This window comes from Stigmatopora nigra, chromosome 5, assembly GCF_051989575.1.
Source record: "Stigmatopora nigra isolate UIUO_SnigA chromosome 5, RoL_Snig_1.1, whole genome shotgun sequence".
Classification (NCBI taxonomy): domain Eukaryota; kingdom Metazoa; phylum Chordata; class Actinopteri; order Syngnathiformes; family Syngnathidae; genus Stigmatopora; species Stigmatopora nigra.
In genome coordinates, this window is record NC_135512.1 from 7959430 (window position 1) to 7975871 (window position 16442).

Genomic DNA, 16442 nt, shown 5'->3' on the forward strand with positions numbered 1-16442 from the left:
AGAGAATTTGTTTTATTTTAACTTTAAGGGCAGTTTTTGACCAATTGGTTTGAAAATATGAACCCATTCTTTCTCAGCACCCCCCAAAAGTTAGAATTTAGCTTCTGAGTACTAGAATTGAATTAAGTCTAATAGCTGATTTCAATGATCGTACTTGTAGTAGAAGAAATTGCTGTTAGAAAAACTAAACTTTTTAGATTCATGCATTAAAACAATTCTAGAATAGATTTGTACTCACGAGCAAACACACAGCTCATAAATGAGCGTCTCATACAAACAAAAGAATTCTCACACAAAGGTATTGACAGCATAAAAAAATACGAATGCACCGACACGCATTTTGACTTTGTGATCGTATTAAATCTGAGTGAGAATTGACACGAGCAAAATAGAAAACAATGGAAAAAAAATCCTCCTCCATCATATCCTTAACTGCCAAAAACAAATGGGATTGAATTCTAAACCCATATTTGTACTGCACCGAGCTAAAATAAAAGTGAGATGAAAATAAAGTTATAGATTGACTGTAAAAAAAAAGGATATTCTTCCAGTAAGCGTCACCACGACACTGACAGGAAAACGGCTCCCTCGTTGTCCTCAACGTGACCGTTTATTGTGTTTGATGGAGCACCCAGGAACAAGACATACGACGGTTCAAGGACAGCAACACGAGTGCATCCCTTTTTGGAGGTCCTGGGGGCCGAGCCGGGGTGAAGGCAAACACTATTTTGTCCCGGCAGAATCAGCCGCTAATGGCATTATTGCCTACAGGGTCCATTTACAGTAAAACCGGCACCTGTCTTGAAGTCCAGGAATGTGATTCAATTTAATCCCTTGCACTTAGAAATTAATGGAATCATCAGAGACAAATTGTCTTTTATATTTTAGGCATTGCAGCTGATGCTATTATCTGGAGTGGCTGAGTAAAGGCCTTGTTCAAGGAGACTTTCCACGTTGGACAAGGGCTGACTTCAAGTCAATTTACTTTAGAGCTTTAACACGAAGAAAAGTACATTACATTCACTGTCCTTAAATTCTTGATGGAGACACAAACTAATTCTGTACGTGTGTGTATATATATAGATAGATCTAGATATATACACTTACTGGAGCTACAATTGAGAAATATTTGTAATGAATTAAATTCCTTCATTGTTGTTATACAAGTACAATGTGATTTTAAAGCTTAACCTTAAACTGACCTAATGACCTTATTATAAACACTATTTTTAGATGAAGTCATCACTGGTGGCAATTTTCAATGAAAAGTGGACACTTGTGTACACCAAATTTGAACTTTAAGAGATTCAATAATCTGCTACTCCTAAAATTAAACATGTTCAAATGTCAAACAATTCCTAATTTGCATAGTATGTCTGTGAACCTGACTCAGTTTGAACTTCCTTAACTGGAAATAAGCTCAAAAGTACAAACATCACATGTTCTGATGACTTTTAATGGCTCAGCGCCAATAGCTTTTGACGGCATTTGGACGCATCTGAATCCGAAAAACAAACACCTCATTGACCAGGATGCTCCCGAGAGGGCAAATATGAGGGGAAAAAAAACTATTAACAAAAAAAGAAGAAGTAGGCAGGATTCCATCACATCAGGAAGTGTTGGCTGCTGCGTTTTGATAGGCAGCATGCCAAAGAGGCATGGTGACAGAGTGTGGCGCTCGCACACTGCGACGACACTCTCGCCCAGCTAGAAATGCTGCGGGATCACCGAAACAGTGCGAATCTTTTGTGTCCTCGCACAAAACAAGCACTTAGTAGCCGAGGTGACCGGATCCCCCCGCACCCCCATAATCGCCCTCTTCCGCCTGTCACCATGTGCTTTCCTAGTCGCTAATATTTTCCTCCGTATAAGACTATGTTGTGTTTGCCCAGAACTGACTGCAAATTGGAGGAAGATACAGAGAAACGCTCAAGCTGAAGTGACAAACCCAGATTTGTTGTCTGTTGGGAAGCCAGCCTGCTTCATTTCTTGAAAGGGAACGGCGAGCTCGGAAGGGAGGATTGATCAAACTGAAAAGTGGTGGAGAAAGAAATAAAAAGGGGAAAATAGGGACTGGGGACGGATTAAATGCTGACATTCTGCTGCTGTCAGTGCCTAAAATACACATTGTGTCCCGCTTTGTCTTTGCTTTTGCCGCTTTGTTGTTGGGAGGTTTTGTCCACAACTTATCCAGCTTTCAAGCAATTGCTGTGTGGTACTTTCTTGGCATCTGGTAAGATGCTGCAGAATGGTGAAGACAAACAAAGGACAAAATTCGAGAGCAGCTGAAGGAAAAACTACAGTTTGAAATGTATATTTTTCTGCAAGGACATGGTCGATGGTAAGACTAGAGCTCTTTCATTGTTTGACGGCGATAGACATTCAATCTCTTGTCTGGGATAGACTGATCCTCTCAGTTCAAACAAATTGGATGTCTATCCCTGTCAAGGGTAGCCAATGATTTGAAATATTTTGCGACACACCTCTCTCATCTCAATTGTCAAAAAAGAAAAAAAATGGCATTTGATGACTATGTACGTAGAAGATCAGGAAAACTTCACACCTTGGGAACTTAAAAGAACATGTTGACGATAACTATAGCGGGCTATTGCCTCAGCAGATAGTGCGTTCGACTGTCTCAGTGACATCATGGATTCAATGCCCAGGTAAGAAGAAGAAAAGACATGCTCTGACATGACCACCAGATCAGATACATACTTTCTACACAGGTTTGCTGGAAAACTATGATGAAAATACAGTGCTTTTATGACAGTTAGTTGTTAATTGCAAATTGGTTTTTGGATTGTAAAATTCATGCTTGTCCCATTTTTTTATTTTTTTTTTTTGAATGGTAAAATTCTGGCAGGCATAGTTGGAAGTATATTTTTAGAATGTATTTGTCTTTCATAGTAAAAATTTATTATAATAATGTATTATTATTCTCATTTTTTTATACAATACTACAGTTCTTCACAGACGATTCTAGTTTTTCCTCTGCTAGAGTCCTGACACTCACCTCTAAAACTCTCTACTCAAATCCCTTATGCAGCAACTCTGGACAGAAGAAAAAAAATACCCCAAGTACCATCTGTTCACCAAAGCCTATATTCACTTACATGAAGAAACACACACACGCCTTCATCCACTTTGTTAGCAAGGACTTCACTGACATTTTTTCGAAATTCTGGTGGTAAAAAGTACCCGACAACTTTGGGATCAGACGTTTACTCCCAAATTGCCTGTAAAGCTTCAAGACACAAATTCACACATTGTGCTCTTGGCTTGCCTTATCTGTGTTTCTGTCTGTTGTGTAGTTGCACTACTGATGTTTGATGGTCCAATTACAGCAAATAGCCAGTACTGCCGTTTGTCCAGCGTGTTCCTTCAGTAAATCCTATGATAAAATAGTGACATACGGTTGTGACAAAATTGTACTCATTTGCATTCCTTCTATCTTAATCCAACGGCAGACAAGAAGTTGAAAAGATCAGAGAATAAGAAGCGTAAATCTTCTGCTGAGAGACAGAAGGTGCTTTCATGTGCTGTTTTTGAGTCTGATGGATGGATAAAGTGGGGACTTACTAGTAATGGGCTGGGAAAGTACACAGATTCTTTCATTTGTCGTGCAGAGAACTCCAGAAGCCTTCGTTAAACTTAACTTAAAGCGTGTCATTAAGGCTTTTAAAGCTGGGCCCGGGCTAATTACTGGTTAATTACATCTTTACACAGGTCATAGTCTTAGAGCAGACAGGCAGTTGCTGAAAAACTTCAGCTACTTTGCTTGAGGTAATCATTGCAGGGTCAAAAACTGAAATCATCCTTTAAACTTTAGAATGCCTAACTTAATTATAGGTTTCTCAAAAACTCACCCACATCCTCATTAACTCATTGACGGTGATAGATGAATCAGGCTTGCTCTAAAAAATATTAGTCCACTGAACACATCAACTCAATTATATCGCTACTTCAAACACTCAAACTAAAACAACAGATCAACAACCTTCCTTCCTACTGTTGTACCCGCTAGAATATTATTTCTTAAATTCACTAATGAGCATGAAAACATTACCATTCAATGCGTGAAATTGTATTTAACCCTTCCATTTGCACATTGTGATATCTTTATTTAAATGTTTTTTTTTTGTCTTAGACCTGTGGCCCATTGATTAATATTTTGTGGCCCCGATTTCACCTCTGATTAATGTGGTCCACGTATATTGAGTGATGGGTAGTAAAAAAAAGAGAAAGAATTTTAAATACAATGAAATTAAACGAAGCAGCCCGTATTTTCTGCACTATAAGCCGAAAAAAGTCTCACTAGTGTATAAGTGGCATTTTGGGGGGAATTTGTACAACCAGAAACAAGACTACCAAGAACAATTATTACACAATACAGTAAAGAAAGGGCAACAGGTTAAATTGGTGACTGTTAATACAACATGTAGACACTGATTCAATAACTATGGAGTCAACCGCACCACACAATATTATTTACCAAACTTTCAAACTCACTCCAATTTCCTACCAACCCATAAAAACATTCATCTTCAGTATTTACGTGTAAAGTTTTCACTTCAAGTGCCATATTTGTGCCTGTCGGTGTAAATAAATGAAAAATTAAAACACAAGTCGCACCTGATTATCATCCACACTATGAAAAAAGTTCAATATATAGTTTAGAAGGTTAGAATAACTATTACTGGAATCACAACTGGGTTGAATCAACTACCATTGCATGATCACTTAACAGGATGTATTTGGCACAATATATGAACATGCGTTCATGAGGTCCCGGGATCTCATACCAAAACAAGTGAGGGGTCCGACTTGGGATCTATAGCTATGAATAAGATGGATGGTGGTGAACGAATACATATAAAAGCGTCTTGCGCACATATGGTCCATTTAGCAATTTCCTTCTTGTTCTTATGGTCGATTTGATGTTTTTTAATCTGTCACAAAAATCAATGTGTTCACATCGGTGCCAGGTTGCCGAAAGGAGCACTCCATCACGCGCCTACCTCGCCTCCCTTGAACGAGGCGTAGTTTCCCTGCGGCATGCAAGTCATCAAAAAGGCAGATAAATGCATTCGCCGACCGATAGGCGAGAAATGCTTAAACAAACACTAAATGTGTATGTGTGATAAAATATACGCACTTGTAGAAGAGGATGATGAATTATCAGAACAATAAAATGCCTTTTCACTATGACAACAAGGTGGCGGACATTTTATTAATGGTGCTTCTGTTTTTGACAATCATATAGTATAACATATTTCCCCCCCATTCCCCATGGCGACATTAATACAGTAATCCCTCGGATATCGTGGATAATGTACACCAGACCTGGCCGAGATGATTGAAAAACTGCAAAGTAGGATAACCCCTATTATGAATACCACAATACTATCAGCTAAAGCAGCATTGTGGTTCAAATGGGATTCTATTTTTATGTGGAAGAAAATTAGTGCCAATAACAATAATAAAAACACAAAAATTGAGTTTTTTTTCAGGGTGATCAAACTGACATTGGAATATTAACACAAACAGATCAACAATCTCATGTTTTTGCACTTATACAACAATACAAAAGTTAATGTAGTGTTGTCATTTTTGTTGTAGTGTATGTTTGAGAAATATTTTTTTCTATTATTAGAGGCATAGCAAATTCAACATTGGTCCACTTAAATGCTTTAAGCAACTCTTTCACATGAAGGTCATTTATAAGTGGTGTTGTCTGTCTTTTTAAAGCCGAGTGCGAAAGCTACTACTTGAATCTATGGCAGTAATGTCAAAAGAGACAAATACAAAATTGCCCAAAAACGTCAAGAAGGAAGCCTATTTGCTGCTAATAGACAGGTCATTTTTTTCCAACTTGAAGATTGACAATACATTAATCATAAAATGAGTGCTTTAAAAGTGCCATTTATGACCATCTTTCATCTCCATCTTCAATTACAGTGTCGAAACACGGAAAGGAGAAAAAAGATACATTAATCTAAAACTTTATTGCAAACTATTAACGTGTTCGGAAGTGCAATTCTGTGAAAAACAGAGAAAGTCTGTAATTCCCCCCCAAAGGGCCTTGATACTAAGTGAGCTCATTTGGCAGAACAAGTGTAAGCGATAATGTATTTCATGTAATAATCTTAAAGGATTTAAAGCTAGAAGGAGGACACCTGGGATAAAGCAGACATTACATCAGTACAGTGGGATTATTAAGTGAGTGTTCCTGACAAATAGCCATCTATGAAGACATTGTGAGGGCAATGAATTGCACCCTTTCTCTTCTTGACTGCACCGAAAGAGAAGAAAACTATTTGTCTTCGGGACGGGGGCAAATCAAGTCTGTACATTGTCGAAGTTCAAGGCTCTTTTCCCTGTGAAGTGCTCAGAGAAAGAATATGCCTTATTAGTTTTGTCTCCACACGCTAGAAGTGTTATTTGGATATGCAGTCAAGTCGAACGCAGAGTTGGCGTTTAAGGCTTCATCGTCGCTCTGAGCGATTACCCCTGTCAGGAGACACACACACATACACACACATACGCCTCAGTGGTCCAGACCATAAAACACCTGTCCCCTTCCAAAACGCCAGAGAGAGCTCTCAACGTACCTCTTCGCCACACCTCAATGTGCTGTAATTCTAGGGTAAAAAAAGCACTCTTTTAAAAGATGTGAGCCCATAAAAGCCTGGCGCTGGCTGAGCCATTAAATGACTCCTCTGGGTACCGGGATGCATCTGCAGCCCGAGGCCAAGAAACACAGTCGTGACAGTCCGGTTCTTCTTCTTCTTCTTCACTATCCAAGAAAACGATCAACACTGCGAGAGGCACACGATGGATGCTTCTACTTACAATCCCAATTCAAATGAAGTTGAGAAAGTGTTAAAAATAGAACATGTTTTGCAAACTATGTTCAACCTAATGGAGAAGAACAAAGATATTTAACATGCAATCTAGATTTGGTTTGAGGACCACTAAATCGACTCAAAAATGGCATTCCTGACAATAGGGCAATGTGGAACATTTTCCAGATGGAGTCATCCAACAGAGATAGTTGCTTGAAGCTAACAGCTAACATAAATGTGTGAGTTTACTGCACTGCAATGCAATGCAGCGTTTTTATCCCAAAGCCCTTTCCAAGGCCTACCACTAAATGTTTAATTCTGCCGCAGACAGTGACATTTATCTGTAGCTTTCCTGTAAGGATGCTCATAAACAGCCCTCTCCCTCGACATCTTGGCCTAAGGGGGGCGGGGGGTGGATGGATGACTGGATAGATGGGCGCAGACGTAAACAGTCATGGAGAAGGACACAGAAATTGAAGGAGGCAAAAGGAGAATCGGAGGAAAACAAGAGTTTCAATTTAGTACAGATCATGTGTCCACCATCAGTGTTTACAATGATGAAAAGAGCAAGGACACAATAAACAACATACCCGGCTTTGCTCAAGAGAGCCTGAGAGGGAGAAAATCAAACCAAAAGGCCAGGTTGTTTATCAAACAGCCAGTGAAAGATGATTAAATTACAGTAATAAAACCCAAATTCCCCCATAGATGACAAAGAAATTCATTCACGTTACCGTGTATCATTAATGTGATGTACTGTGGATCAAATCAATTCCAACTAGTGGAGGCTAGCGGCAAGGAATGAGTTCAAATCCAAATGAATTGGATGCCTATCACCATCAACGCCAGTCAATGATTAGAAGAATTTTTACAAATGAAAACAAAGGGGTGAATGTTATCTTAGGTCTTTTTGGCAAAATTTGTAGAGTTTTTAGATTTTGAGCAGAGATGTACAATATGTTTGGTATTATGAGCTACATTCACATTCTTGATGTGAAATAAGATCAAATTCTTGATCCCTCAAATTGTGAGGTTGCCAGGTAAATAATAACTTTCCAACAATTTTAATGGGCAAAAATATTAATTATCAAGTCTATTTTGTGTGTTTAAAAAAAAAAAATAAACTAGATTGATAATACACAGTGATATACATTAGATACCGGATGGCTTGGTTGGTTGATTTGGAGGCGGTCTTTCAAAAAAATAGCTCACGAGGCAAAGAGGCACTCTTGGATTAAAAGGTAGTGGTTAAACTAAGATGAATCAAATGAAATCAAAGCCCTCCTGTCGCACATCTATCCCTGAAATAGTTTTCTTCTTTACCAGCAATTGAGAGGGTTAAAAAAAGCAGGAATGTTGACTAGTGTGTTTACATTCTTTTCGACATTAACAGGTCATCCACTTACCCGGAATCACAACAATAGAGCTTGTACCTGCTTGATGAGAAGATATTTGAACACATCACCGCTCATAAAATAGAGCAAATTGCTGCTTTGAAAAAAAATAAAAATAAAAACGGCGACGAAAGAGTGACTTATTTGCATCAGCCCTCGACTAACCCCCATTTCACCCGCTTCCTTCTTTCCTCAAGACAGAATGTGCATATTCTCATTCAATCACACCCTGGCAGACTTAGCTAGGCTCACATAATGATCCTCTTGCACTTTTGATTTGCATGAACCGTCTTGGTGGATGTAAGGCCCGTGAGAGCGACTTCATCCGTGCGAGGTGTCAAGAGAAAACGTCGGTCCGCACAAAAAAAAAAAAAAAAAAAAAGAACGTTTCATCCGCCTTGAGCTCACATGACTGGACCTGACCCGTCACACACGAGGATAAACAAAGTGACGGAGCAAAGAGGCTCACATTAATCCACTGAATGACTAAACGAGGGTGGCAGTGAAGCCATTAAGACGATGACAACCTCCCTTACGTGTCACAGTTTTTCTACTTTGGGGGTCACGTACCAGCCGTTTTCTCTATGCCACTAAAAACTTTTTGATGAGTGTTGTGGCTTTTAAATGAAGGCGACATTTTTTTTCTTTCTTAAAAAGGAAAATGTTCATTGGAGTGGGAAGAAAAAAAACAGGGTGTTCCATTCCTTTTAAAGATCATCTTCCATATTTTAGTGTTAATAGTATCGGTGTTATCTTATATTTTGGACGATAAGGCATAATTAAAACAATTTTTTTTTTTAACAATTGTAAGCATCCTGCATTGCAGATTATCTTGCCTGTAATTGCATTGCCGACCAGCATATTTGATTTATAGTTATAAAATTCATAAAAGAACAACAAAACCAGAACATATTACAGCTGGCAGTAGTTTTTTAACATCTACAATCCTGTTTTATTGTATTTATGTTCTCCCTACCTCACCTTTAAATATTGATATATAGCAGGGGTCGGCAACCTTTTTGACGAAGAGAGCCACAAACAATTCATATTTTCCAATATTATTCCTTGTGAGCCATACTATGAATTCAAAAGTCAAAATACATACATGTAAACAAGTGTCTTTTCAATTATTTTTTGTAATTTCACCACTTCTAAAGTGGAAAAAAATGAATATTTTTAAAAGATTCTTATGCCGTTGCCAATCAATGAGAGGATACATTCCTGAAGACTCTACAGTGAAAAAAAATTGAAGACTAAAGCAGTTCTAGATGTATTATCTCAGTTCTGTGGTTGCCATATTTTAGCTCGCAGGTTAGCAAAGAGCCAGATGCACTCATCAAAAGAGCCTCATGTGGCTCGCGAGCCATATGTTCCCTAGCCCTGATATATAGGATCAGATGACATGATCATTTCGAATTTTTCAGCCAAATTTCAGTCTTTTTCCATCCAATCAAAATCAGCAACAGTGTGTCGCCTCCATGTTTATTTTAGCCAACCAACCAACCAGTTTAAAGCAAGGTGCTTCTGTCCAGATTGATGACTCGGCACGCTATTTAGCTGCCAAACAGATGTAGTTTCCGTCCTGTAAGCAGAGAAATGCCTACGCTCTCCTGCCTGGGACATTTGGCACTGTGATGCCTCTCGTTATTCATCCTGAAAGGGTTTCCAATAACAAGGGCACAGAGGTGCACTCTTTGAGTGCACTGTCCGCCGAGAGGGGCGTCCAAAAGGCCCTTTGCCCGCCACGGGACTCGGGGAAAACGACAGCAAGTGCAGCCCACTTGGATGGAAATTGTCTGCGCAGCAAAAAAAAAAAAGTGAGAAAGTGAGCCAAAGTCGTTGGAGTGAATCAAGTGCTGGAATGCTGACAGGTTGCTTTAAGAACGGCCTGTTGACTGCTTAAGTTGTTGTTTAGTGTACCCTCAGAGCCCTTGAAATGAGGTTTGTAGAGAAACAATGAGTCAGCGTCTCCTGAAAAGGGACACGTTAACTCATCGGGCCGGTATCGACGGGAATAGGCGTCTAATCCATTTGAATTGGAAGGGCTCGCAGTGATTCAGTGAACGGTTTAGATAGGAAGTCAATACAAATAACAAATTCTACAGGCCAGGTTTTACGTAGATTGTCTTTACTCAAAGTGGCTGAAGATGACAATTTCCTTTTGGAGGCATGATATGCCGATAATGGCAGGAAATTGAGCAAGGGAAAAAAGAAGGAAATGATGGCTGGAATAAAAGATCGCTTTCAAAATGTGTCATTCTTTCCCCCACGGGGACGTGCTGTCCCTGGAGTGGAGAAGTAAGCGCTGTTAGCTGATAATAGAGTGCATCTGAGCAACAAGAGGAAAAACTTAGTTTGACTTGAATGACACTGAAAGCCCGGCACAGAATGAGCATGGTTTCATAAATGGATTCATTCATTGATTCATGCTGATTATTCACAAATTTCCTCAAAATGCAGACAGCACTTAACATAACAATGAGAGCACTTTCAGACATACTACGTATTTATCTGTAATGGATAAAAATGACACCAGAATCCAAAATCCAAGTTAGATGTCAGATTTCAAAGTGGATAGATGTTGGTTTCCAGTAGTCAGGAAGAGAATTGATTAAAAGGATTGATTGAGAATTGATTTTTAACTGGAGGGAGAAATGATTGCTTTTGTCTTTTAAATAAATATTTAAAATGCACCCCTAAGAAAGGGGTGTAGCTGTTTCATAAAGATAACAGTAAGATAGCCAGTGTGATAATGTCTGTTCCTTTTATGATTCGTTCTAATTTGAAGTGAAAGAATTCAGAATAAATGCCTTTTTGGCATAAAACCGTCCTAAAAGGTTTTCAGCGCATAAGCATTTGCTCTTGTAGACTTCCTGTGTATGACTCCAGTTTTTTTAACTACGTCTACAATGTCTTGTGTGTCTTGTGTCTGTCTTGCTACTGCAACCAAGAAATCTCCTAGATGAAATAACGTTCTAATCTAATCTTACTCTTCCTTTTTGTACTTTCTGTGAAGCTTACATATATACAATTTAGGTTGAACCCCAAATTTGCTGACTCTCACAAGACAAATATACGACTAATCTGTTTATTCCTCCTTTTTACTGTTAGAGGCTTGTGAAAACTGGTGTATTTAGGAGACTTTTTTTAAATGAGCAGATGGTGGACATTGAAGTGCTTGTTGACAGGTAGCCTATAGCTTGTTTTCTGAGTTGGCAGTATTACACATGAAGTCAGGCACAAATACACCCCCTCACACACACACACACACACACACCTCAAGTCTCTTGCGCATGTACGTGAACACACACAGCAGCAGCTTTGAGCTCTAATTGGTACCCAGAAGGGTTTGACGGAAAAAGAGAAAAAAGCCCGAAGAATGAAAGAGGAGAGGAACATCAAAAAGCCAGACCAGCTGGTCAACGTGCTACCTCCAAAAGCATTGAAGTGAATCAGACTCACTCACTTTCATTTCAGGAAAAATAAGACATACGTTCAACTCACGCAGTCAGCAAATGTGATCACATGTGACGTGATGAGTGGGGATGTTCAATGTGATGTTAAGAGTCCCCAAAAGAGGGTTAGCTGTGAAATGACAGAATTTTCTGGTGGTACCAACACGGCTTTCCCAATAGAAATAGGTGAGAATGTTTCACGTAGGATTCATAAATAGAATTTGTGAATCAGTCTTGATCTGACAGATCAGGTGGCGCTGTTAAAATGTACGTCATGAACAAATGATTCCATTGTCCATTTCATACAATTGGTCAAGACAAGTTTAGTTTTGTTGGGTGGCAATTTTCCACTTGCAAAATGTGAGTTCCAAAAAATAATCATTGGGTAATACCACACATCTATACGGTGAAGTAAACTTTGCTAACCAACTAAATATCACCATAGGACGGAATCAGAAGGTGGACAAGGACAGATGAATCCACCGGTTGAAACTATTCTGATAAACTGACATTTAAAAATGTCATATTTTCCTCATTTACTTAAAAAAGAATAAATGTTGCACTTTTCAGGCCACTCAAAGCTGCTTTTCATTGCTTTATTCTTCTTTCACTCTATAGTAGGCCATGATAAGCACAGGTGACATGGGGCTGACTGACAAAAGTGAGGCATTGTTTTGCATGGCTTGGCCAAGGACATAATGGCAATGTGCATAACTGGGATTCAACCTCACGATCATTCTACAAAACCACCTGAACCAATGTTACCCCACTTATAAGTTTAATAGCATTTCATTGCTAGAATCTTTGTGGGTTCAACACAAATGGATTGGACGTCATCCGCTACCAATGGCAACCAATGAGGTAGCACATCATTAAGTCTGTCTTTTTAACTTTGGTACATTTGAAAGTGATCTTTTTGTTCTGTACACACGAGACTGCTTTCTCCTCAATTTTCTTGCATATTTGAATAAGAAGCGATTTAGCTCTTCGACAAAAACATTTGTATTTGCTGTTCACACCACAGTGGGAATGTCATTTCTTTACTGTTTTATGCCATCCAAAATGACCTTAAAAATAAATACAAGCAAGCAAAACAAAAGCAGTAAAAAATATCAATAATTCATCTTGTTTGAGGCAACTATGAATTTGTAAAACACATTTTGCATGTTTATATCATATTCGGTTTATATGGCAGATTGTTTACATGGCAACGCATAATACATTCTGAGAAGGCACCGGACATCCCATCATTATCATTCCCATATGCGGTTGAGACAAGAGGCTGCAGGTTATTGACCTTCTGTCATGGCGGCTCAGCCCGCAACCTCGGGCACGTTCCCTACTGGCCTTGGCGTGCTCGCAGTGAGACCATTGTCTTCATGACCTCATTATGAGCAATAAAGGGGAGAGTTTGTTTGTTTTGGGACCATATGGGCCCATTAGTAGGCTAACAACCCCACGGTCCCTGCAGCACACACTGTGTACAGGCACTCAGGGATTCGACCTCACGTGATGTCTTTGGAGATCGAGAGGCCGAACGCTGCCTCCAGTGGACACTACGAAATATAATACATCACAAAATAACCAAATTCCGATTGTTAGCCGATTCACAGTGTTGTGACTGAGGTTTCAAAAATAAACAGGAGATTTAATGCATACCTGGCAACCTTGGGCGATTACTCTCCTTATTAATGATTGCAATTTCCCTTATCAAGTGACAATAAACCATATAAATGCTATGCGGCACAAATTTCCTCAAATAGGCCACTTTTTTATGCACTAAATTCAAGATTCTGTTTGACGCAGACATTGCATTGCTTGTTGACGCGCTATATTTATATAGTGAAAAGTCAGACGTGTGAATGCTCATGGGCATATCATGCTAAAAGCACGACAATATTAGCAGTTGACGATGAGGTTTTCGTCTGCGACCACCGACTGAGACAATCTGGATTCAAGCCGAAATCGTTAAAACGAGATCAGTTTTACATAAAAAAAAATCCCCATACAAAAGCTGTTATACGGCATACACAATTTGAAATGATCCAAAAAAAATAAACGTATAAAATATGGGGAAAATGAACATATTGACAGTCATGATAATGTATCATACTGACCGCAAGATGCTTCAACCAGAAAAAGCAAAGTGAAGAGGAAAAGAAAACAGTCACACTAGTGTATAAGAACTAACTTACTAAGACAAAAAGTTCAAATGAGGATTTTGTAAACGGAAAAAAAAAAACCAAGGATATTTCCTAATAAGAGGCTCAAAAAGATCATTTTGGGAAAATCTCATTACGATCTTTCAACGATCAGAAAAGCTGGAAATGTATTAGTTGATTGGTGTCGGCAGCCTATTTGGCAGACAAGACGGCCTTCCAAATGAAATGGTAACAGAATAAAAAACGAGTTTGACATGCGCTCCATGTAGATGCAATAAATGTAGATGTCAACTGTCCATGCGCCATTTGTGATTGTGATCCTATCACATAACATATCAACACTGTGGGAGTGTGGAAAACTAATTAATTAGCCAGCAAATAGGTTTATCAAGGTGCTTGAAGCATGTATTCAAAAGCTGTCGGATGAGTCATCTGGTCTCAGTTCACCTCAACCGCTCAATACCTTCATAGTTTCAAATCGAATCACACTAAATATACTTGAACGCTTCATACGTTTATTTTCAATGACTTTTTGTCTAAAAGCCAACAATCCACCATTGACAGAAACCCAACAGATCAAGCTACCTTATTACAGGAATTTCCCCCAAAAAACTTTGAACCTATTGGCAATAATTAAATATTGAAGTAAATTTCAAACTTGGGCAGCCCGGTGGTGCGAGTGGTTAGCGCGTCGGCCTCACAGCTCTGGGGTTCTGGGTCCAAATCCAAGTCACGTCCACCTGTGTGGAGTTTGCATGTTCCCGCGTGGGTTTTCTCCGGGTACTCCGGTTTCCTCCCACGGTCCAAAAGCATGCATGGTAGCCCGATTGGACACTCTAAATTGCCCCTACGTATGGTTGTGAGTGTCCTTTGTCCTGTGGGTCGGTTGGTCACTGATTCAGACTCCAGCACCCCCCCCCCCCCCCACCACCCTAATGAGGATAAAGCAGTTTAGAAGATGAGAGAAGTTTCAAACTTTTGTTCTAAAGGCGGAGCTTCGTGTGTTTACTCAGTTCAGTGATCATGTCATGCGTTCCTCTTCTCACATTGAAAGTCTTTTCATGAACTGCACTTGATACAGCCACATGATCCATCTCATTGAATTCTGCTGCTCTGCGGTGGCTATGATTGCCTTTTGGCAGCCTGTTGTGCACGTCGACATGCGCAGTTCTGTTGGCACTGACGGCTTGCGGGTATTAGGAAAGAAGGGAAGTGCAGATCACAGTTGATGGGAAATTTAATCACGACTTTAGCGTCAGGAATTTTTCATTTCGTCTTCACATGGCTAGCTAGCGATTTACATTATGATCTTAAATACCCACACACCACATAGTCCCTTGACAGTCGATGGGATTTAGTGTACTTGCATCTTGCACAAGTTACCGCAAATAGTACAAGCCCAAAATTTGCATCTTTATAGAACTGTAATGTAGTAAAATATATTCAAATGTTCATCAAAATGCAAGGATTTAATAGAAGAGTATTTCTGGCAAATCTAGACAACAAAAAGTGACACCATTTTGGACTAAATGAAATTAATTTACAAATCAACCCTCACCTCTGAAACATTCACTTTAAGGTTATAAATCTAAAGTTTTGTGTTTTTTTTAATTTTTTTAAGAGCAGTCCTGTAGTTACTAAGTTACTAAATAGTAACTTGTTTTATCTTCTTTGGCCAAGAAAAGAAAATACCTTTGCCAATACCAATTATGGTTCAAATCTCTATGGAGCTTTCTTTGTAAAACCATATTATGGACAGAAGAACCCAGCTAACAATGGGCAGATGGGTAATAATTTTAATCAATAAATGTGGTTGGATATGCAGAATAAATTAGAAAACATTGTTATTGATATGTTTTTGTTGGGCTAGTTAAAGCAGGTCAGCCTCACAAATACAAGATTATGGATTCAAATATCCAATGTTACTGTAGTTGGCATGCTTAAATGTCAATAAACGATTTCTGGACGTGACTAGAATTTACTACCCACCTATACATTAAAAGAAAATATGCCCAATCATTCATCCATGAACAAACGCGTGGATTCAACCAAATCAATTAATAATTCACCCACACATGTAAGCTATGCATTATACATATTACAACATGAATAAGTCAAATTATATTAGATAAATAATGTGTTTTTATAACAGGTTGAATAAAAATTTGACATTCTGAGTGAATAGAAAAGCATACATAATCATAAATTTCATCAACTTCCCAAACAACCATCAGACCAAAAAAAAAAAAAAAATATTGGTACTTATGATACGCATTTAAACTTATGAGAAAATCAACAAAGTGATTAGTCTAGTATCACATCTAGCAAGAATCTAATGCCCTTCCTCACCTATTAATCAATAACATAAAAGCTTGCTCAATGCACTCTTGGTCAATTTCCAGTTCCCTAAGAAGGAACATTAATTATATTGAATTGTTGTTGCTTTAATCCAAGAGGAAATGAGCCTATAGGAAGTTTCCGGCTATGGAAGTGACTCACCTGACCACTGGGTGGGGTTGTTAGTCCAGCTATCATTTTCCAGGTGAAAGGCCAATGGAGGGTCTCATTTTGGCAGTGATTCCT

At 38.9% G+C, this 16442-nt stretch overlaps 1 protein-coding gene across 5 annotated transcripts in view; it reads right to left on the minus strand.

Annotated features, from left to right (window-relative positions):
• LOC144197285 (uncharacterized) overlaps positions 1-16442 on the minus strand; it is a 38089-nt gene extending 21647 nt beyond the window's left edge. For 3 of the 5 annotated variants that reach the window (XR_013326515.1, XR_013326512.1, XR_013326511.1), the window contains exon 1: positions 8255-8659. The gene's annotated coding sequence lies outside the window, so the exon portion shown is untranslated. Of the gene's footprint in view, positions 1-8254; positions 8660-16358 lie in introns of those variants that run through there. The other 2 variants (XR_013326514.1, XR_013326513.1) reach the window with 2 other exon arrangements.